This window comes from Apodemus sylvaticus, chromosome 9 (genome assembly GCF_947179515.1).
Source record: "Apodemus sylvaticus chromosome 9, mApoSyl1.1, whole genome shotgun sequence".
Taxonomy (NCBI): Eukaryota; Metazoa; Chordata; class Mammalia; order Rodentia; family Muridae; genus Apodemus; species Apodemus sylvaticus.
In genome coordinates this window covers 27,177,916-27,199,689 of record NC_067480.1, presented here as the reverse complement: position 1 = coordinate 27,199,689, position 21,774 = coordinate 27,177,916, and the positions used below count along the sequence as shown (strand labels likewise).

At 41.6% G+C, this 21,774-nt stretch overlaps 1 protein-coding gene across 3 annotated transcripts in view; it reads left to right on the top strand.

Annotated features, from left to right (window-relative positions):
- Nucleotides 1-1,678: 1,678 nt before the first annotated feature.
- The window catches only part of Dis3l2 (DIS3 like 3'-5' exoribonuclease 2), a 345,312-nt gene continuing 325,216 nt past the window's right edge, over nt 1,679-21,774 (top strand). For 2 of the 3 annotated variants that reach the window (XM_052192653.1, XM_052192651.1), the window contains exon 1: nt 1,679-1,763. The gene's annotated coding sequence lies outside the window, so the exon portion shown is untranslated. Of the gene's footprint in view, nt 1,764-10,013; nt 10,033-21,774 lie in introns of those variants that run through there. The other variant, XM_052192652.1, reaches the window with a different exon arrangement.

The following is a 21,774-nucleotide window of genomic DNA, read 5'->3' as shown; positions in this document are numbered from 1 at the left end:
AGCGAGCATAATCAGTCAGGAAATGGGTCCACATCAGACACTGATGTGGGTCTGTGACTTAATCTGCTCACAGACCGCTCAGTCTGTGGTATTTCATTTCTGCAGTCAGAATAGATTAAGACAGCTCTCTTAACAGTGTGGTTCCCATATTTCTCAGCCACATCTAAAACATTTTCCTTGATTTACTTTCATGGACAGTGGTTAAACCAATCATGAAAAGATTCACAGTTTTCCACAGGAGATCATTATTTCTAAGTCTTTTGGAAGAGCTTAAGGACACCCTTGTTCTATGAGAATTATACATGAACTAGAGATGTGTGTGGAGCAAGGCTTTTAGTCCCTATCCACTACAAAGTGTGCCATGGTCTTCCTTCAGCTCACATGAGGAAGACAAGCTCACTACACTTAGAAGTGAGTCATGGTAGCACGTGCTCTCAGCCTTCGCCGGTTAACACACTTTTTTGCTGGATGTTCAGTCAAAATGGTCTTGGACACTAATGGTCTTGACTCTCCTTCCTCTGTCCTTGTCATTCTAGCCTTGAGTTTATTTTTGGTTTTCTTAGCTCACCTCCACCCTCACCCCCCCTTTTTGTTTCAATCCTTTGTTCTCTGTCTCTTCTGGCTTTTCCCATCCCTGTCTCCACTGGCCTGCTTCCTATTCACAGAATGCCTGAGCCTCTGCCATTTATTCTCTGCAGTTTGAATAGGCAAGTTTTGCTTACACGGAAGTTTGGCTGAGGTTCTAGAAGGATCTGAGGAAGAGCAAGAAAAAATAAAATAAGGAATCCCCAGGCTCATTCCTTAAGCATACATGGAAGTTATACCAAGGTGGGGCTTCTTACAGCAGTAAGAAATCCAGAGGTTTTCCATTGATTGAACACGGAGAAAAACATAGTGGCCTAGTTTACCAGAAGTGGACCCCATTCCCTACTTTGACATTGTAATATTGAATTTTGATTATTCTATTGGCATCTCTAGTCGCATGATCTCCATAACAGTTGGCAACTATTACCAGCCCCTCACTGACGTGTTTTTTCCTTTTCATACTTCCCTGGATACTCTTAGGGTTTCCTTCTCTGTGGTTCACAGAGTCCTCAAGTTTTCAATTCTTGACCCACTTGCCTGTCGGGGCCATGCTGCCTCCCGGCAGCCTAACACCACATAGCAGGTATTCCATGGTTTGACATACTTTTCCCTCCCCTTCCACTTGGTTGTGGTCTCCTTGCTCTTCCCTTTTCTTGCCTAGACAAGCCTTTCTTGTGCAGGCTTTACAGCTTCCTTCGCCCATCTGAGCTAGCCGGACACTGTCACCTCTTTGGTTACCAACCTGCATGTAACAACAATGCACATAGCCCTGTACAGTTGTCCAGTGAAGGAGTGGTGGGCCAATGCGTCGATGAATAAGACTGGGTAACAAGGAAGGCGCTGGCGCTGGTGCCAAGAGCATCCAAAAGTCTGGTGGCACCTGCCACGTGACACCGGCTGGGTGGTGGGTTTAGGATACAGATAGCGCAAGAGGGACCCAGGCAGAAAGGCTGCCGTCGGCCAGCCGAGAGCCGCCCACGAGGGATGAGCCTCGCACCGCCCCTCCAATCAGTCCCGTGGTCCAGCAGCGACCACCGCCTCCACCGGCCACTAGTCCCGCGCTTCGTTCTTGGCCCAAGCCGGCCACCGTCGCTCTCGGAACGCTAGCTCGTGACCCGGAAGCGCATTCTCCCTAGCAACTGCGGGTCTGCGGCGGCGCCGGCCTCCGGGGAGCGACGGTGAGGCTCCTGCCCCCTCCCCCTGCGCACGCCCCGGCCGTCCGGCCTGGCCTTCCCTCCGCGCCGCGCTCCGCGGCCGGGACCGTGCGTCCTCGCCTCACGGGGCGCCCGAGCTCGGCGCCTCTGGTCGCCTTCCGCCGGCCCCGGCCGGGCCTCGGGCTCCTCACGCCCTGAGGAGGCCCTTCCTTTTTGTAGTGCAGTTCAATACGAGAGGAGGGAGACGGGATTGGAGCCGGTGTCTGGGAAGACGCGGCTTCCCGAGGCTTGGGTCACCTGGGGACGTGTTCTCGTGGGTCCTGATGGAGGCTGACAGGCTTGCGGCGCCTCGGGAGTGATGAGCCGCAGCACTTGCTGATTGCTCGAGCTTTCCAAAGTGATACACTTTATCCGGTCTCTGTACACTCTGAACCGACCATTTCCCCGGGAGTTAGCTTTCTAGTTTTGAATGAGCTGTGGGTAGTATATTGTATCTAGCTGTTGTGAGTGCCAGTTTTATACCGAAGGAGCGTCCTGGGACCTGACTAATCTTGGGAAAGATTGCAAGTAAATTTTACTCCGTTAAATAGTGGCAGGTGTAAATATATCTCTGATATACACTTGGAAAGATAACAGTGGCACTGAAAACGGCCTTTGAGTTTGGACAAGCGGCACTAAGACCCTTAGACATTGCTGTTCTTAATAGAACGATGGAGTGAAAACAGAGGTGTAAACAATTTGCAGAACTATTTAGGAATAAAATGCGGGAGCGTTTTGAGATTCACCATTGAAAATGGTATCATTTAGTTTCTGTACTAAGCATCTGTAGTGTTAAATGCACTTGAGATAAGTTTTAGAAGATATACTAGGTTGTACACATTCCACTATTGGGAAAACAAGATGGCATTTGGTTAAATACAGTCTATGTGGTAGGCATTCAGTGCTGTGTAGTAGGTGAGGGGTGAAGGAATCAGTGTAGGCTGGTACTTTCAGGAAGATGTTTAAGGAGAAAGTAATAGTTGATTTGCCTCCAAGGATAGATACATTATGTATTGGAGGGGACTGAGTAAACTACATTTTTAAAAATATTCTTTAGGGTTTGGGAAACATTTCCATATGGTGTTCTTTAGTTCTTATTTAAAATTCTAAAGTCACTCTAATCCTGATCCATTTCTTTTAAAACACACCATGCACAAATCTCTCTGGTCAGAGTTTTTCCTGTTCGAGATCTAAAAGATCCTGCCCCTTCAAGATCTTTTGCTTCTGCAATCAGTCTTACTTTTATATAAAACACAACAGTTTAAGTAGGGTTACTGTTTAATATGTAAGACTTAAGAGTCTTGTGAAAATTTTGCTCTTTGACTGATATTCTGGAGTGTTTCATATGTAGCAGGCACTATGTCAGGAGACAGCCAAAACAATGGTTCCTCAGCAAGCAATTGCTATGCTTTGTCTATGGTGTGCTCCCGGACCCCCCCCTCCCCCGTGTGTGTGTGTGTGTGTGTGTGTGTGTGTGTGTGTAGCTTATTAGTCTCTGATGCTCTGCTTGACTTAAGCTGTAGGAAGGCCTTAGCAGTCCTACAGCAAGCGCTGCGCTTGGCTGTGGAGTTGAGAATGAATGCAGATGTGACCTCCGTCTTTAGCAGATATTAAGCTGCAGATGTGATGTGTTAAGTAAGGGAAGTCCCAAATGAGACCTATGAATGGAGGGATTCAGGGTGCATAGGGAAGGACATGCTTCAGTGTCACTGAAGATAGCAGACAGAGACCCTGTACTGGCAGGGTCGCTGGAGAGGATCAGGGACAGGAGGTTCAACTTTAGAGAGGGAGCTGGGAGCACGTGGGACAATCTGGTAGGACAGAGGGCTGGAGCAGTGGCGTGGGGCCAGATTCTGCTGGACCTAGTAGGCAAGCTGAATTTTTCTTTGTGCTTTGAATAAAGAGAAGCCTCTATGGAGGTTTCATTTAGGGACTTAGGCTGTGTGTCGGGCGGGGATGACACAGTATGCTTGTGTCTGAATAGCATGCTTTGTGTTTTTACCACCGGTTAGCATTTGTATTGTTTTCTCATTCCTTGTTCTTCAACTTGCTCCCTTTATTTTGTAAATTTTAATAAAAAAATCTAAATTTACGTGTGTGTGTGTGTGTGTGTGTGTGTGTGTGTAGGCCTATGGGTCACTGGAGATTGAACTCAGGTGGTCAGGCTTTGTGACAAATGCACCCTGAGCCATCTCATTGCCTCTCTCATGCTTTATTATAGTCTGAGAAGTCCCCAGGTCCCGCTTGCAAGATGTACTCAGTTTTCTTTTATTTGGGAAAAAGAGAGTTGGGGCTGTAGAGATGGTTCAGCTCTTAAGGGCTAGACGTCTAACCAAAAATATAAAAAAGGCCATTATGGTTAGTTGATTAGAAGTAATTTTAATCAGTTCTACTGCTTGGGAACCAGTTTTCGTGTCTTTTTTTTTTTTTTTTTTTAAACTCTCTCTTTTAAAGTGTAGTAAACCAGATAGTATGAAACCTACTGTCAAGCTGGGAATTAGCTTAGTCGGTGAAGGGTCTGCAGCACACAAGGACCTGAGACTCATATTCCAAGCACCCATGTAAAATGTAGACCTGATGGCATGTGCTTGTAGTGGCTGTGCTCAGGAGACAGAAGGATCCTTGTGCTTTGCTGTAATCTCTGAACCCCAGGTCACAATGAGAGACTAGCTCAGAACAAACCAAACCAAACCCTGAGCCCTCCCAGATGAAAACCAAGGTAGACAGCTTCTGAGGAATAACTTAAGGTTGGCTTTTTGGCTTTCAAGTGCATGCACCTATCCACATATGCCTAAACATTTTCAAGTGTTTAGTTCAGTGGGGGTAATGTTTTAATGAAACATAGCATATTTCTAGAGAAATCCGTTCTCTTCTTGCCTGCTCCTGGCAACCACCACCATTCTGTTTTCTGTTGCCATAATGTTGGCCCCTTTGTTTAAGTGAGTGGACTTGTGCCTCGCCCCTACCGTCTGTCCTCCATCACTCAGTTCAAAGCCGGCAGTTCTTAAATACTCAACTAGTCTCCAGGCTTCATTCACAGAATCTAGGGCAAAAGAGTTTTTGTTTTTTTAACTCTTGTATTTGGTTTTCCAGTAATGTAGGGAGCACTGATGAATTGGGAATGGTCCCTTTCCTTCAGTTTTCTGTTATACCTTGTGTGCTGTCATCAGTATTTATTAGTGTTTCTGTCTGCTTTGGAGTGCCCTTGTGGGAAGGTGGTGGTCATTTGACTAAAGTCTGGATTCTTTAATGGAAAGTATTTATGATACCTGTTTCTTTTTGAATGAACTTTAGTTGTGCCTTTTATTGACCTTATTAATTGTCTATGTTGTTGAGTTTATTTGCATACTGGTGTTCTTGGTCCCCTTATTTTATATGTTATCAACCCCAGTGCACCTTCCATTATTTGTAAGAATCTTTAAAAAATAGAATCAGGGGGCTAGAGAGCTGGCTCAATGGTTAAGAGCACTGACTACTCTTCCAGAGGTCCTGAGTTCGATTCCCAGCAACCACATGGTGGCTCAGCCATCTGTGATGGGACCTGATGTCCTCTTCTGGTGTGTCTGAAGACAGTGACGGTGTACTCGCATACATAAATAAATAAATCTTTAAAAAAATAGAATCAGATTGCATCTCAGCCTTTTGGCTAAGATCAAGGGTAAAAAATAGAATCAGTTATCTTCCTCCCCACCCCCCATTTTCATGTAAGTGTATCGTGTGTGTGTGTGTGTGTGTGTGTGTGTGGTGTGGTGTGTGAGTATTATTTGTGGACTTATGTTTGTGTGAGGCCTATGGTTGACATGGGGAATCATCCTGTATAGATTTTCTGCCTTAATATTGAGGTGGGGGTCTCATTGAAATTCAGAGATCACTGATGTGACTAGTCTTGTCTGGCTTGCTCTGGGAATCTTTTGTCTCTTCCTTCATGGCTTGAAATATAGGCAAGCTGCCACACTTACCCAGCATTTATATCGGTTCTTGGAATCTGAACCCATCTCCCCAGGCTTGCTTGCAAGGCAAGGGTTTTAACCACTGAACCATCTCTTTAGCCGGAAATCAGATGTATGTATGTATGTTTGTATGTATGTATGTATGCATGCATGTATGTCTCAACTTCCCCCCTCCACCTCTGCCTCTTTTTGGTTACACATGCATTGAGTTAATTCTCTCTTCATTCCTCTGCTTATCTCATATTTGCATCTATTATGATTTTATTTCTACTTTAGGGACTTCCTTTAAAGTTTCTATTAATGGGAACTTGTTGGTGATTGTTTTAGCTTTTGTATGTCTGAAAAAGATATTGTATTTGCTTTAGAAAAACATTTGTAATGAATTTTAGATTTGTTTTTCCCATCAGCCACTTAAAAGATGTTGATTTATTGTTTTCTGTTTCACTTGTTTCTGATAAGAAAGCAGCCAAGATTCTTTTATTTTCTGATCCATAGTATGTGTTTTTGCTTTAAAGATATTCTCTTTAAACTGGTTCAACCAAATTGATTGTGATATGTGTTTGTGTAGTTTTCTTTAAGTTCCTTGTGTTTGGTATCATTGAACATCTTGGTTTTTGATTTAATAGTTTTCATCAATTTTGTAAAGTATTTGACTATCATTTTTCCCAATGTTTTTCTTTCCTATTCCTCTCCCTTGTAGATTTTGATTAAATGCAATAATGTTGCCCAAGGTAGCTCTGCAGCTCGCTGATGCTCTGTTAATTTCTTTCTTTGGATTCATGTTTTTGCCCATTGCTGTATCTTCGAGTTCCCTAGCCTTTTCCTTGTGCAGTGTCTATTCTGTTACTAGTTCAGTCATCCTGTTAATCTGTGGCATTTTATTAAAGACATGTTCATGTTTTTAATCTCAGACACCATAGTTTTAAACTTTTGTGTTGGTGTGTGTGCATGTGCCCACATGTCGTAGCATGTTTGTAGAGCTCAGAGACAACTGTGGAATCAGCTCTCTTTCCACCTTTATGTGGTTCCTGGGGTGGAGCTCAGGTTGTTAGGCTGATGTGGCTGGTGCCGCCTGGCCTGCTGCCGTCTCATAGACCCAGGTGCCATAGTTTTTAATCTCTAGGGGTCTTATTAGGATCTTCTGAATAGAGTAGAGCCTTAATAGCTGCTGCTTCCACACCCTTTGTTTGTTATTCCAGGGCACTTCCACGCCCAGGGCCTTTCTTTACTCATTCTCTCTCCTGAACCCGCACCCCTATTAATTAAATAAAGCTCACACTAGGTGATAATCTCCTTATTTGGTATATCTAGGAGCTGAAGCTTAAGAAACTTGGGAGTTTGTTTTGGTTAAAGTCAGATAGCTAATAGTTCAAATTTAAATTTAGTTTTCTCTAACCATGTAACTTCATCCTAGCAAGACAAACAAATATAGAAATAAAACAGGAGATGAGTAGGGAAGATTACCATAACAGAGCATAGCTTGCAGGGCCATGCTGTTCATAAAAGATTTCCAAAGATGCAGGAAGCATTTGGGATGGGCTTTGGAAGTTAGGAATTTTGCAGGCCTCTAATGTGCGGGAAGCATCTATGGGTATGTGTATATGTAGGCAGGAGGGGCAAGGAGAATGTATTGCAGTGCATGGGCTGCGGACGGGGCATGTGTTTGGCTGAATTGGTGTGACTATGAAAGCAGATGACAAAGAAGTTGGACTGAATTGTAGAAGTTTTTTTTTTTTTTTTTTTTTGTCTAACTTCAAAACAGCCTTTTGCATGTCTTTAGCTACTGTATGAATCTGATCCAGGGTAGATATCTATTAAAATCTGCCTTCATTACTTAGTACAGTCTTGCACATAATTAATTCACAAGTTATTGACTGATTGATAGAGTGTTTTCTTACTGTTACTTAGTTACTTTATTAGTGCTTGTGATTGAATTGTTTATTGTATGAGAAGTCTTAAATCTTGTGTTCATAAAATTCCTTCCAAAGAAGTCAGCATACCTTATGCTGACTCATTTATTGATTATCTCAGCAGTTAATTTACTATACCCAAGAGTATTCCACTATCTTAGCAACTTGGATATAGCTTCAACTGTAGAGTCATTGGGTAGCTGTTTTTGGTTTTGTTTTTCAAGACTGGGTTTCTCTATGTAGCCTTGACTGTCGTCCTGGAACTTAATCTATAAAGCAGGTTGGCCTCAACTCAGAGATTTGTCTGCCTCTGCCTCCTGAGTGCTGGGATTCAAGGTGTGTATCACCACTGCCCAGTTTTATTTTTTCATTAACAATTGACAAAATTTAAGTGTGTGATTGTTTTCCTTGCATATATATCTATGCACTATGTGTGTGCAGTACCCTCAAGAAGCAAGAAGAGGGAATTAGATCCCTGGAATCCTAGCTACAGATAGTTGTGAGCCACCATGTGGATGCTGGGAATTAAACGCAGATCTGGAAAATCAGCCAGTTCTTGAAAAACAAGACAAAGAAACAATTGAAATTATATTTTAACTGTAGTGAGAATGTTACAAAAGTATACCATAAGCATTATTCTTACTGTTTTTGGTGGATATACATTTTAAGAGATTTATTTATTTTATTTTATATGTATAAGTGTTTCCCTGAATGTTTGTGCATCAGGTGTGTACAGTGCCTGTGGAGGCTTAAAGGGTGTCAGATCCTCTGTAACTGGAGTTATAGATGGTTGTGATCCACCATATGGGTGCTGGGAATTAAACCGAGGTCCTTCAGAAGAGGAGCCAGTGCTCTTTGTTACAGAGCCATCTGTTCAGCTCTTCCATCAGATCTTTGAGGTCTTCCACTGTTCTTCATGGTCCTTCCGCCTCTGCGGAACCACCACTAGGGTTAAAATGCATGCATCTGGACTCAACTTTTTTTTGTTCCCCACATGGGTCCTAGGGATTGGAACTCAGTTGCTAATGCTTGCACAACAGATACTTTACTGATAGAATATCTTCCCAGACCCAAGTTTTCCATCTTCTGTGTGTTAGAATAGGTTTTGTTGTTATTGTTTATTTGTTTTAAACTTTATTTATTTAATGTATGAGTGTTCTGCTGCATATACATGAAGAGGGCATCATATCCTACTATAGATAGTTGTGAGCCACCATGTGGTTGCTGGGAATTGAACTCATGACTTCTGGAAGAGCAGCCAATGCTCTTAACCTCTGAGCCATCTCACCAGCCCGCTTTGGAATAGTTTTAACATAGCAAACAGGATATTTGACATTGCAGGTGTCTGAGATAGACTATGTATTCAGTACTTACTATTTTAGTCTTTTGCCATGAAATCTGTTGCTTTTATTCTTGTTCAGGTTTGGTGGGAAGTAGGGGAGTAGCTTAAGGATGGAAATCATTTCCTTCATTTGTATAGCTGGCCAATGTTTAGAATCATGTAATGAGAAATCCTTTATCTGTTGAGGGATAACTTCAGCACACATAAAAAAAAAATCTGCATTTGTTTCTTTATTGTCTGTTTAAGCATCTTTTAATAGTGACCATTAGTAAGGTTATTTGAAAACTAATTTTAAAAGTAGTTGTTCACAGTGGCGTTGAGTAACAAGCAGCATACCCATTGGTAGCCTTTTTCTGTTCTTAAGCTAATTGGAATGCCTTTACTATTTTCATTGTTTCTGTTTCTACTTTTTTTTTTTTTTAAACCTTTTTTGGCTTTATGAGACAGGATCTCTCTGTGTAACCCTTGCTGTCCTGGAACTCACTCTGTAGACCAGGTAGACCTCAAACCTATGGAGATCCCTTGCCTCTGCCTTCCAAGTGCTGGGATTAAAGGCATATGCTACCATATCTGGCTACTTTTTTTCTTTTTAAACTTTCTTTTTGAGTTAAAGCTATAGTTTGAGATATTTGTTGACTCACACATAGTTGTAAGAAATAATATAGAGAGAGCCCAACTGCCCTTCATTTAGTTCTCTCTAGAATAACTGTAGTATATTATTATAACCGGGGCATCTCAGCCACTGTCTCCCTGTATTGCTGTCTGTGCCTTGTATTGGTGTTTTTCCAGTTTCACATGTACTCACTTGAGATTGTGTGAGTTGTATATCTGTGGGTTCATATGATCACCACCACAGAAGAGCTGCAGAAGAGTCTGTCACAGAGGTCCTTCACATTACCCTTTCATAGCCTCAGTCATGTCTGCCCCTACCCAGCCTGGGTACCATTCAGCTCTTCTCTACAGTTTTGTCATTTCAGGGTACTGCATAATGGAGTCACATAGCACATAACTGGGATTTCTTCCTCCTGGTATCATTCCCTTAAGCTTTGGTGGTATGTATCAATAGTTTGTACCTTTTCATTGCTGAGTAGGATTCTGAAGCATGCCTGATCATTCTGATTGTTCTGCTTTTGGCTGTTTAAATAAAGCTGCTGTGAGCATTTATGTGCAAACATAAATGTTCATTTCTCTAGCATAAAGTATGCATGCATTTAGATTAGGTTAGGAAAAGAGAAACAAGATACTAAAGGAGACCTTAGTACCAGTTGATGAGTTGGAGACAGTGGACCTGACAGAAGTAATATCCAAGTTAAATTAAACTAATAATGTTTGTGCACATGTAAGAAAATGTCTTTATTACCACAAACACTCTCTGAAATAGGTTAGTATAGTATGTTATCTTATGGACAAATTGGTACAGCTTTACAAGGTACATTTTATTTTTACTGGTTCATATGGGTGATGGAACCAAGACAAAGAAAGGTGAGGTACCTTGTCCGAGTCACAGCTTCTGAGAGGTAAGAGGCTAGATTCAACTCTGGTGTTTTGACTCTCAAGGTCTCTTAACCACAGAGCTGCGTGGTCTTCCATTAACTATTTAGCTCATAACAGCAATGTTTGGCCTTCCAGAAACTAATGTTTTGATTTTCTTATGTTGTTGGCATAAACAAGCATCACTTTTTTTTGTTTGAAAGTATTCCAATCATTTTGTGACTAGATATTTCATCTCTTTCAAATAGAGCTAACACTGAGTCTGTCTTGCACCTGATTAATGTCTACTACAGGAAGTAGTGAGTATTTGAAATGAAGCTTTGGGCATTTGGAAGTTAAGGAACCCTAATTTCCCGCCTTTTAAGTTTATTTATTCACTTTACATCCCAATTGCTACCTCTTATTCCCAGTCTCCCCACACTCCTTTCCTCTATCTCCCCTCCCCATCTCCTCTGAGAGGGTGGTGGCCCCACACTGGGTGTCCTCCCACCCTGGCACATCAAGTAGGCTAGGCCTACTCTCCCACTGATGCCAGACAAGGCTTACCAGCTAGAAGAACATATTCCACAGACAGGTAACAGTTTTAGGGATAGCCCCTGCTCAGGTTGTTCTGGACCTGCATGAAGACTGAGCTGGCTGCACATCTGCTACGTATGATTGGGGAGGCCTAGGTCCAGCCCGTGTACGCTCTTTAGTTGGTGGTTCAGTCTCTGAGAGCTTCCAAGGGTCCAGGTTAGTTGACTCTGTCGGTCTTCCTGTGGAGTTCCTATCTCCTTTGGGGCCCTCAGTTCTTCCCCTACCTCTTCTGTAAGAGTCCTTAAACTCTACCCAGTGTTTGGCTGTGACAAGTCTGTGTCCACCTGAATTAGCTGCTGGGTTGAGCCTCTCCGAGGACAGCTATGCTAAGCTCCTGTCTGCAAGCATAACAGAGTATCATTACTAGTGTCAGGGGCAGTGCTGCCCATGGCATGGGTCTCTAGTTGGGCCAGTTATTGCCTGGCCATTCCTCAGTCTCTCCATCCCCTGTCCCTGTATTTCTTATAGGCAGGATAAATTTGGGGTTGAAAGTTTTATGGGTGCCTTTGCTCCCATGGGTGCTATTGATCCACTGGGATCTCTATCTGGCTACAGCAGGTAGCCTCTTCAGGTTCCATATTCCCACTGTTGTGAGTCTCAGCTAAGGTCTCCCCTACTGATTCCTGCGAGCCTTTCCTATCCCAGGCCTCTGGCCTGTCCTGGAGATGCTCCCCAATTCTCCTCCTCCACCAGTTGCACATTTCCATTCTTTCTGGCCCTCTGGCCATCTCTCCTGTCTCTCCTCACATCTAATCCTGAATTCTTCCAATTCCCCTCTCCTTTTCCTTCCCTCTACCCAGTTCCCTCCCTCTCTCTGCCTCCTGCAACTATTTTATTCCCACTTCTAAGTGAGATTCAAGCATCCTCACTTAGGACTTCCTTTTTTTACAATTTTTTTTATTGGATATATTCTTTATTTACATTTCAAATGTTATCTCCTTTCCCAGTTTCCCCACCTTCTGGGTAGCCCCTATCCAATCTTCCTTCTCCCTACTTCTATGAGGGTGTTCCTCCACCCATCCCCCTCCCACCTCCCTGCCCTTGATTTCCCTACAATGGGAGCCTTCATAGGACCAAAGACCTCTCCTCCCCTGATGCTTGACAAGACAATCCTCTGCTACATATGCAGCTGGAGCCATGTGTACCCCTTAGTTGATGGCTTAGTCCCTGGGAGCTCTAGGGGGGTCTGGTTGGTTGTATTTTTGTTCTTCCTATGAGGTTGCAAACCCCTTCAGCTCCTTCAGTCCTTTCTCTAACTCCTCCATTGGGGACCCTGCCCTCAGTCCAATGGTTGACTGTGAGCATCCACCTCTGTATTTGTAAGGCTCTGGCAGGGCCTCTCAGGAGACAGCCATATCAGGCTCCTTTCAGCAAGCATTTCTTGACATTCATGATAGTGTTGGGGTTTGGTGACTGTATGTGGGATGAATCCTTGAGTGGGACAGTTTGACAATCCTTGATGGTCTTCCCTTCAGTCTTTTCTCTACACTTTATCTCCATATTTGCTCCTGTGAGTATTTTGTTGCCCTTCTCAGGAGAACCAAATTACCCACACTTTGGTCTTCATTCTTCTTGAGCTTCATGTGGACTATGAATTGTATCTTGTTCAACTTGTTTGGGTCTTGTGGAGTGCCTGGTCTCTGCACTTTAGGTCAGTTAAGGATTATTTCTTTCAGGATGTCCTTCAGTGCTCTGCTCAGTCCTTACTTTCTCAAAGAAAGCGTTTCCCTATCCCTGGAGGATGGCAGTTTTGTAATCTTTATCTTTTCCAGGCTTCTTTGGAGGCCCTCCTCTGCTGTAGTACCATCATTTGCATGTGTGTAGGCTTGCCAAGCTTGTAGTTGTGAGAACTGTTATCTTTTGGTTTCTTCACATCTGCTTTAGTGGATTGTGTGCCAAAAGGCTCTGTATGATTACAGCTTTTATATTTAACATACATCCAGAGGCAGCAAGATCTTAGTGATGCAGCTTCTTCAGTGACAAGTTGAATGCTTGCAACCTGAAGATTTAAAGTACTCACCTGAGTCTCTGAGCTTTGGAACTGGCCTGTGCTCTGACTCCTGCTTACATTATTTGCACAAGCACTGGCTTGCTTGCCTGGGTTCCAAAGCTATGGTTTATTCTGTCTTCCCTAGACAGAGAGGTCCTAGGTGGGTCATAGTTGTATTTCAGTAGTTTTGGGATTGTTTCAGTTATTTGCTTGTGTTTATTTACTTGAATTGTACTGTTTCTCTGCATGTACCTAACATCGTTAAGTACTAAATTCATGGGATGGTTCTTATGAATGATGGTATTACCAATGAGGTGGCTTGGGTTATTTCTATCTCTGGATGAAAATTGAATGTAGACAAAGGGTGGCTGTCTTGGACGTTGCAGGCCCTTGAGTGCTAAGAGCCTAGGGCTAGGCTAATAGGCTTATCATTCTAAATCCTGAAGAAAAGAGGCCTATGGCTCATGGCTCTAGAGGTCAGAAACTTGCAGTCCTAGATGCTTAGGTTTGGGGATTTACTCGTCTGAGCATTGACTGTTAATGGTGCTATACTCTGACCAGAAACCACAGTTTATTGCAGTGGCTAGGTGTTATAGTTCTTGAACCCTGAGTGTCTGGACCCATGGCTTCTATGGACTCTTAGTCCTTAGGGCTTGGCAGTTTTCTGAATTATTCTAATTCTTATTTTTTGTTTCTTTACAACCTTCTGTCTCTCACACTTTTGGGTTTCTGCTTTCTCTCATCTTTTTTTTTTTTTGTTGTTGTTGTTTTGTTTTGTTTTGTTTTGTTTTTTGAGACAGGGTTTCTCTGTATAGCTCTGGCTGTCATGGAACTCACTCTGTAGACCAGGCTGGCCTCGAACTTAGAAATCCACCTGCCTCTGCCTCCCAGAGTGCTGGGATTACAGGTGTGCGCCACCACCGCCCGGCTTCTCCTCTCATCTTCTAATACCATCCTCTGTGATCTCACGGACCCAGCTCCCTGCAGCACTTTGATCCTCACTAACTTTTTGTAAGTTGCCTGTTTCTGCAGATAACACCATCTCCTCTTTGTCCTGTCAGTTTAGTGCCATGTTTTTACTATAAAGTCACAAGTGGGCAAGAAAAGACCAGTGGAAGAAGCCTTCTCAAAAGGTGTCTCTTAGTTGATTACCAAGTAAACTGTATAGTCTGGTTATATAGTCTGGAGGGCATATGTGTAGTATGTAAGTGAATCACCAGTCATAGGATAGTGTCCAGTTCCAGTGAGCATGGGCTCTGCACAGGGACAGGCTTTGCAGGTTTACTTGCTTCTTGCTGAGTTACTGAGGAGTAACTTGAGTGAGAATAGCTTCAAGGTTATCTAAAGGTTACTGAATCTTGCCTTGACTAGATTGATGCCTTCCAAGGTCAGTGCAGGCTATCAGGGTAGTTGTGAGGGAGCAAGGACTCCTGGAGCCAGAGTTGTGGCTTTCAGTGCAGTGTTCCTGGCAGCTGGTGCTCTCTCAGAGTGATAAAGTGTCTGAAGTGGCTGGGTTGTCTTGAGGTCAGTCTACCCAGTTGTCAGAGAGGAGGCTGCCAGGCTGATGGCTCCCTACTCCAAGGTTCCAGGCACAAGTGCAGCCTATCCACTTCTAGTCAAAGCCTTGAGTGGGCCACTCCCAGAAGTTTCAGTGGTTTGCTCATTTACAGGAAAAAGGGGCATTTATAATAGACTTAAAGCTCAACACAGAACTGGTGTTCTTGAAGCATTTAGCAGTCCTTGAAAGCAGTTAGCAGGCTTAACATATGCAGTCTCTGTCCCAGGGTCCTACAGAGTTTAGTCCCTTTGATGTCAGTGGTAGCTGCAGACCATAGGGTCACTGTCTTCCAGATGACATTGAAAAGTGCAAATGTAGACATTTTCTTCACAGAAATGGGGGCTAGAATTAGGGTTGGGTTTACTGGGCCTCTCAGATCCTTCACTACAAGGTGAACAGACCAGATGTGGGCCTGGTAGGCTGGCTTAGGGGCGGTTGAGCTGTCCGTATCTCACTGTATGTTTGAATTTAACACCTCAGGCCTTTTAATGGCTAGATTTCATGTTCTGCAGTCCTCTATATTTCTTGAACTATATATTTTTTTCTCTGACTTTGGGCATTTAAAGGTAGATGTTCTGACTTTTATGTCATCTTCTAGGAGTGCTGCCTAAGACATGATACATACCTTATATTGTAGGCCAGAATGTGGCTGACTCCATAGGTAGTAAATTCCCGATGTTTGTAATGGCAGATATGAGAGTGTTATATATTGTTATAGCAACACTTTACCAAGGACAAAGTAATGATTGACCTTAACAAAACCAACTTATGTTAAATTACTAACTCACAGAAGCCAGCTTGATAGTAATATCATGTGTAAAATTTGAAGAATGTTTTGACAAACACTGACATTTTATTTGAAATGATATGAAACTAGGGAAAACTACTTTCAATTTTTGTATGTTTTAGTCATTTTGTTCAGCAGATTGTAGGTTATGAAAGTCACATATTTTTCCAAATTGCCATGGTAAAATTGGCCATGTAGGCAGGCTTTGCAGTTCTGTTTATGTCTTATTACTTTCTAGATGATGGAAGTGATTACTATTGAAATGATGTGTATGGCTGATAGATGAGTTAATTTTCAGCTCTCATTAAGTAGTTGCTTTTCTAACACACTATGGAATTTGAATTGTTCCTATGTTAGTCTTGTCTCATACAATTTATGACTTATGTACATAAACGCCTTTAATAGTTTTTAATGCACTCCTGTGTGTGTGTGTGTGTGTATAAGATGGAGGACCATCTTGTGTCATCCTGGGGCATAGGGTTGTCTGGAGTTTCCCAGTTAGTCTAGACTGACCGACCAGTGAGCCTAAGGGATCTTCCTGTCTCAGCCTCTCAATCACTGGGATTACCATGTGCTTCGCCATGCCTAGCATTTTTATTTGCGTTTTGGGGATTGAGCTCAGGTCTCTGTACTTACAGAACAAGTACTTTACTGATGAAACCACCCTCCCGGAGCCTAATAGCTGTAGTTGTCACTGAGTTGATTGCTAAGTAGGATATTTTGACATCATGTCTGGGCACGGTGGAATAACCTATCATCCAAGCTACTCAGGAGTTTGCAGCAGGAGGATTGCAGTTTAAGGCCAGCCATTGTGGGCAACTGAGGGACACTCTGTATTGGAGACACTTTGTAAAACAAAACAAACAAAATATGGAAGGAAACAAAAGGGATTGATAATATAGTTTAGTAGTAGAGTGCTTGTCTAGCAGGCATGAGGCCTTGAGTTAAATAATGCCACAAAGACAGACAGACAGACAGACAAAGGATTTTGACTTTGTAACCCATAATTGAGAGTTTTAAAAAGGAGATTAAAGAGTTTTCTTATTAGTTTAATGTAATTTAATATGGGTGTGCTTGTTTAGGGATAGATGAGAGATACTAGGTATTAGTTGGTAGTTGCTGAACTTGATAGTGAACATATAGGCAACCATCAAAATATTTCCTACCCTCCCCCTTCTTTTCTTGGCACTCACTTTGTAGACATGATATGGATCTTATGTTGCTCTCACTTTGTAGCCCAGGCTGTCCTGGATCTCATTATGTAGCCCAGGCTGCCAAACTTAGAGTAGTCTTCCTTAATCAGCCTCTCAAGTGGTGGGATTATAAGCATGAGCCACCATGCTTGGCATGAATATGTTTTTATTTAAATTTTAAGTTATTGTTTTTATATATGTATGGTATCTTTGTTAGGGTTTCTACTTTTGTGATAAAACATCATGTCCAAAAACAACCCCAGGAGGAAAGGGTTATTTTGCTTATATTTCCTGTAAGTGTATGGATTGTCACAGTTCTGGAAATTCTGGTTTTCCCAGGAAGAATGACTTGATTAGTAGGTGACTATTTGTTTTGTGCTCTTATTTCCATACTCTTTGGGTTTTAACCTTGCCTTAGATATGTTAGTGCTCTGTAATAGAGTGTAGGACCTGTCCAGTATAGATCAAACCCTTAGAGTTTTTGTTTCTAACTTCTCAAAACAAATAAAAGACAGAGCTAGGCTGGGAAAGTAGAGTAAGAGAAAGAAGAGAAGCATATAGAGTATAGAGACCAGTTTATTGACCCCCTATTATAGATCCTTAAAAGTCAATACTTGGGGTACATTTACCTTAAACATCTTTTAAGTTTATCTTCCATTTGCTGACATACTATAAAAATCCCTGACATTGTTTAACTCACTCTCTCTCTCTCTCTCTCTCTCTCTGTCTCTCTCTGTAATGTGAATATTTTCATATATACACAATGCTGTTGCTGTATCTAAGTCAAAGTTGGTTATCTTTTGCTGCTATCTACTCTAGAAATGATATTAATGAGTTTAAAAACATTCTTTTGAACATGTAGGGAGTGATCCTCCTTTGGCCTTATGTTTTGTGCCTAGAAGGATATGCAATGAGACATTCACATAGTGGACTTAGCTTTGTATTGCTTCCTTAAAAGAGGTGTTTCTTAACCCCCACAGATAAAGGTGGTGGCCTCTTTCCCTCAGTGTTCACTGGCCATGTGCTCAGGGCCTCATCAGTCTGCACTGTGAGAACCATGAAAGCAGGCACGTGGCTGGTCCTGCTCCTCGCTCTCTGTTCAGGGTCTGAAGAAGGCATGTCTTCTTCAGCAGTAAATGTCTGTCTATAAACTCAAAATTAATAATAAATGGTTCCAATTTATTTCTTGATATCTTGTAACTATTATTTTCTGACTTCTATCCTGAAATCTTGCTTTTCTCAAGATCTTCAGTGAACAACTGAATTAGCAGAAAGTATTGGGTTGTTGTTCCTTTCAGGACATTTAATCTTTTAAACCCTCAAAATATTTTGTAAAATATAAATGAGTAAAGTCACTTCTGACCCACTTAAGAGGCTGTGTTTCACTGACATTACTCTCATTTGAGATCACTTTTATTTGGGCTTACAGCTAATAAATCTGTTTTGGTTTATGTGAGGCAGGATAGAATGATCTTGTAGCCCACATGTCCTTTAGTTGATTATCTGAATAATTTGAATTAATGCATCATACATTCCATGCTGGACTTCTTAAAATTGTTATATTGGCAGTTGTTGGGCATATTGTTTAGCATGAGAAAAATATAATTCACTAAAGCAGATATGACTCTAAAGATGGGTTCTTTACAAAAAATGTCACATGGGGTAGGAAGTATGGCTCAGTAGTAGAGTACCTGCTGCTCTTCCAGAGAACCTTGGTTCAATTCCTAGTACCCATACTGCAACTCACAACTGCAGGGAGACTGACACTTTCTTCTGGTATCTACAGGCACCAGGCATGCAGACGGTGCACAGTCATACATGCAGGCAAAACACCCACACATAAAATTAAAAATGTAGAATTACAAGGGCACAGTGTGCAGTGGTCCTAGGTTTGCTATTCAGCACTGGAAGAAAGGAAGGAAGGAAAGAAGGAAGGATTGGAGAATTATAGACCTACAGGAAGGACTTAAGATTAGGGGCCGATGAGATGGCTCAGTAGCAATGGCACTTTCTGCTAAGTCTGATAACCTGAGTTCAATCGCTGGGACCCATATGGTAGAAGGAGAGAACTGACTCCTCTAAGTTGTGCTTTGACTCTTTGACTTCCACACAGATGTTGTGATACAAGTGTATACACACACACACACACTGTACACCCCCCCACAAACACACAGACACACACAGACACACACAGACATAGACACACACACACATATACACACACAGAGGCATGTGTGTACTAAGTTGGGGGGAGAGTGGTACATAGAGGAAGACAATTCACTAAAGTGCTTCCTTATCGTCAGTGGGCCTGAGTTACATTCCCCAGAGCATATGTAAGCAAAGTGGGCTTTTGGGGTATGTTATAATTCCAGTGCTGGGGAGGTGTATCCCAGGGGTTCTCTAGCTAGGCAGCTTCAGAAATTTGGTAAGTTCTAGGCCATGAGAGACCTTGTCTCCAAAACAGTTGAGCAGATCTCCTGAGGGAGATATACATCTGAATTTCATGTGTGCATTCACACACAAACAGGTTTGAACACTCAAGAATGGTACCAAGAATTACTCTGGACTTTTTAAATATCAAATTTCCCAATGCTAACATTTTCCCACATTCTCTTTGATATTCCTTCTTGTCTCACCTCTCCCCTATTTTAGCTGCTCGAAAGTCAATAACAGAAACTCAAGCCACTGGGTTGTTTTTTTTTTTAATAATCATTGCATAATTAACCAAAATCGGGAAATCAGGCTGATATGTGTGTGTGTATCTATATATCTATATATCTATATATCTATATCATACACATATATACATGTGTATGTATACATATATATCAGACACATATTTACACATATAAATGTATATATATATATATGCATATATATTTGACCATGTATAATTCTTATAGCCTTCTATTCATGTTTATGATAGCATTGAATTTACTGTGTAGTTGAGGCCTGAAATTTGAAGCAAGCAATTCTCCTGCCTCAGCCTCTTGAGAATTAAAACAATTTTGAAATTTGTTAACAACTATTTTGTAGTAGGTCTGTCATTTGGATTCTACTAGTTCTTCCAAAGCTGATTCTTTGTTCCCAGTCCCTTCCTATTCTCACCTTGCCTTCTGCTCCCTGCTGTGTCATCCTACCCTGCCATCTCAAGTCATTTCAGGACTAGGCACATCTTTTCCTACTGAGGCCAGACAAGGCAGCCCAGTTAGGGGAACATGGTCCACTCCTTTCTGAGATGGAGACCCTGAAGGGACACATGGCAGGTGATTTGTACATGAACAGTGCCCTACCATAGACTCTTCTTGGTTGTTGAAACAAATTCAGATCCTACTTGGAACATGAATGACAACTTTATTATAGGCATCCAGTTCTTATATAAAAACTATGTCCAGTTTAGAGCAGATCAAATAACATGAACAGAATGAAGCAGAAGCAACAGAGCTTACCGTATCCATAGGGACCTCCGAGATTGCAGGTTTTAGGAAGTCACTTTAGCGTATCTGTGGTTACTTTGTTTAAATAAAAGGCAAAACTCAACATTTTTAGCAGAAAAGTTAACATTTTGAAGAGTGAGACAGGTGAGATTGTTCACTGGGTAAAGATATTTGCTGGAAAACCATAACCTGGGTCTGATAATCAGAAGCCACATGATTGAAGGAGAGAACTGACTCTGAATGTCCTTGGACATCCACACAGTGCATGGCACATTCTCATCCCTTCCAAAACATAAACAAATAAATGTAAAAAAAATTAAAATTAAAAAGTGAAGTGAAAATGCTAGTCTTAAAAAAGTAATTGAAATTAGGATGTTAACAATGGGTTTACTAGAAGATTAGATAGAGCTGAAAGGAGAATTACTGAAGTGGTAAAAGTCAGAGAAAAGAGGGTAGAAAACTCTGAAGGGCTTGAGAGAGGTAGAGAGACATTGAGGAAATCAAGATTATAATAGAGCTGAAATGGGCAGAAGTAATACTTTAAAAAAAATGATGGAAACTTCTCTCAAACTGATGAAAGTTATCAGGCTTTTTTAAACAGAATCAAGAAATTGTATTGACCCCCAAGTAGGATGAAAGGAAACTCATCCCTTGAAATTTGGTGGTAAGTCTGCAGACACCAACGAGAAAACATTTCCAAGGTGCCAGGGATGGGAACGATGTGCTTTCAAAAAATTAAGAGAGAAACAGCTGACTTGTTCGTTGATAGACACAGAGTTTATAAGACAAGGCAGTGATATCTTAGGCTCTGACTCTAGTTGATACTCTAAACCTACCAAAAGCTGCCAAAAATCTGTGAGAGCATAGACTGCATACAGATATCTCACTCTTGTTCAAAAGACGTGACTAGTGGTTGTCACACTGGACAACACAGAGAAGCAAGCAGAAAACCCAGTCTTCTTAAAGAGATTTTCAAATACAAGGCAGCTGGGAATATAGCTCAGTGGCACTTATGTGGCACGTGTACCACTGAGCTTCAGTCCTCAGTAGTGGAAACCAGATGGTGCAGAAACCAGATGGCACGGAAGAGGATGTCTGGGTCACGTTCTGCCCTCATCTTGACTTTAGATAAAGTTGGCAAATTCCTACAGAAAAATAAATTCAGAATACTCTATTATAAAAAAGTTTTAAAATTCAAACTATTTTATATGTTGTAAGGATTTTTAAATATTTTTATTTTGCTTTGATATGAACTGCATAGAATGATATTTTAAATTTTTTTCTGAATGTTTAAAATATAGGTATTTTTTTTTCTTTTCAGATTTGATAGAATTTACCAATAAAGCCATTTTGTCCTTTTGTTTTTATATATTTTTAGTAGAAGATTTTAAATTATCAACATAGTTTCTTTTTATATACCTAGATTTTCTATTTCTTCTTGAGTCAGTTTTAGTAATATGTATCGTTCTAGTAATTTCCTACTTCATGTAAGTTTTCTAATAACACCTAGTTATTTATTATATTTTTTATAATCCTTTTAATTTCTACAAGTTTTGTAGGGGTGCCTCTGTTTTATTCCTGTTCTGTGGGAATAGAATGGACCTTCTCCTAAGTAACAGGTGGGGTATCTATACTGAAAACACCCCACAGTCCCAGAGGACTTGAGAGGAGATCCTGGAGTTGGAGAATCAGCACCTGCAGGTCTATACTGTCTTGAGTTAAGCTAACGGGGGATGATTTGGCTTTTGTAATACCCCAGGAG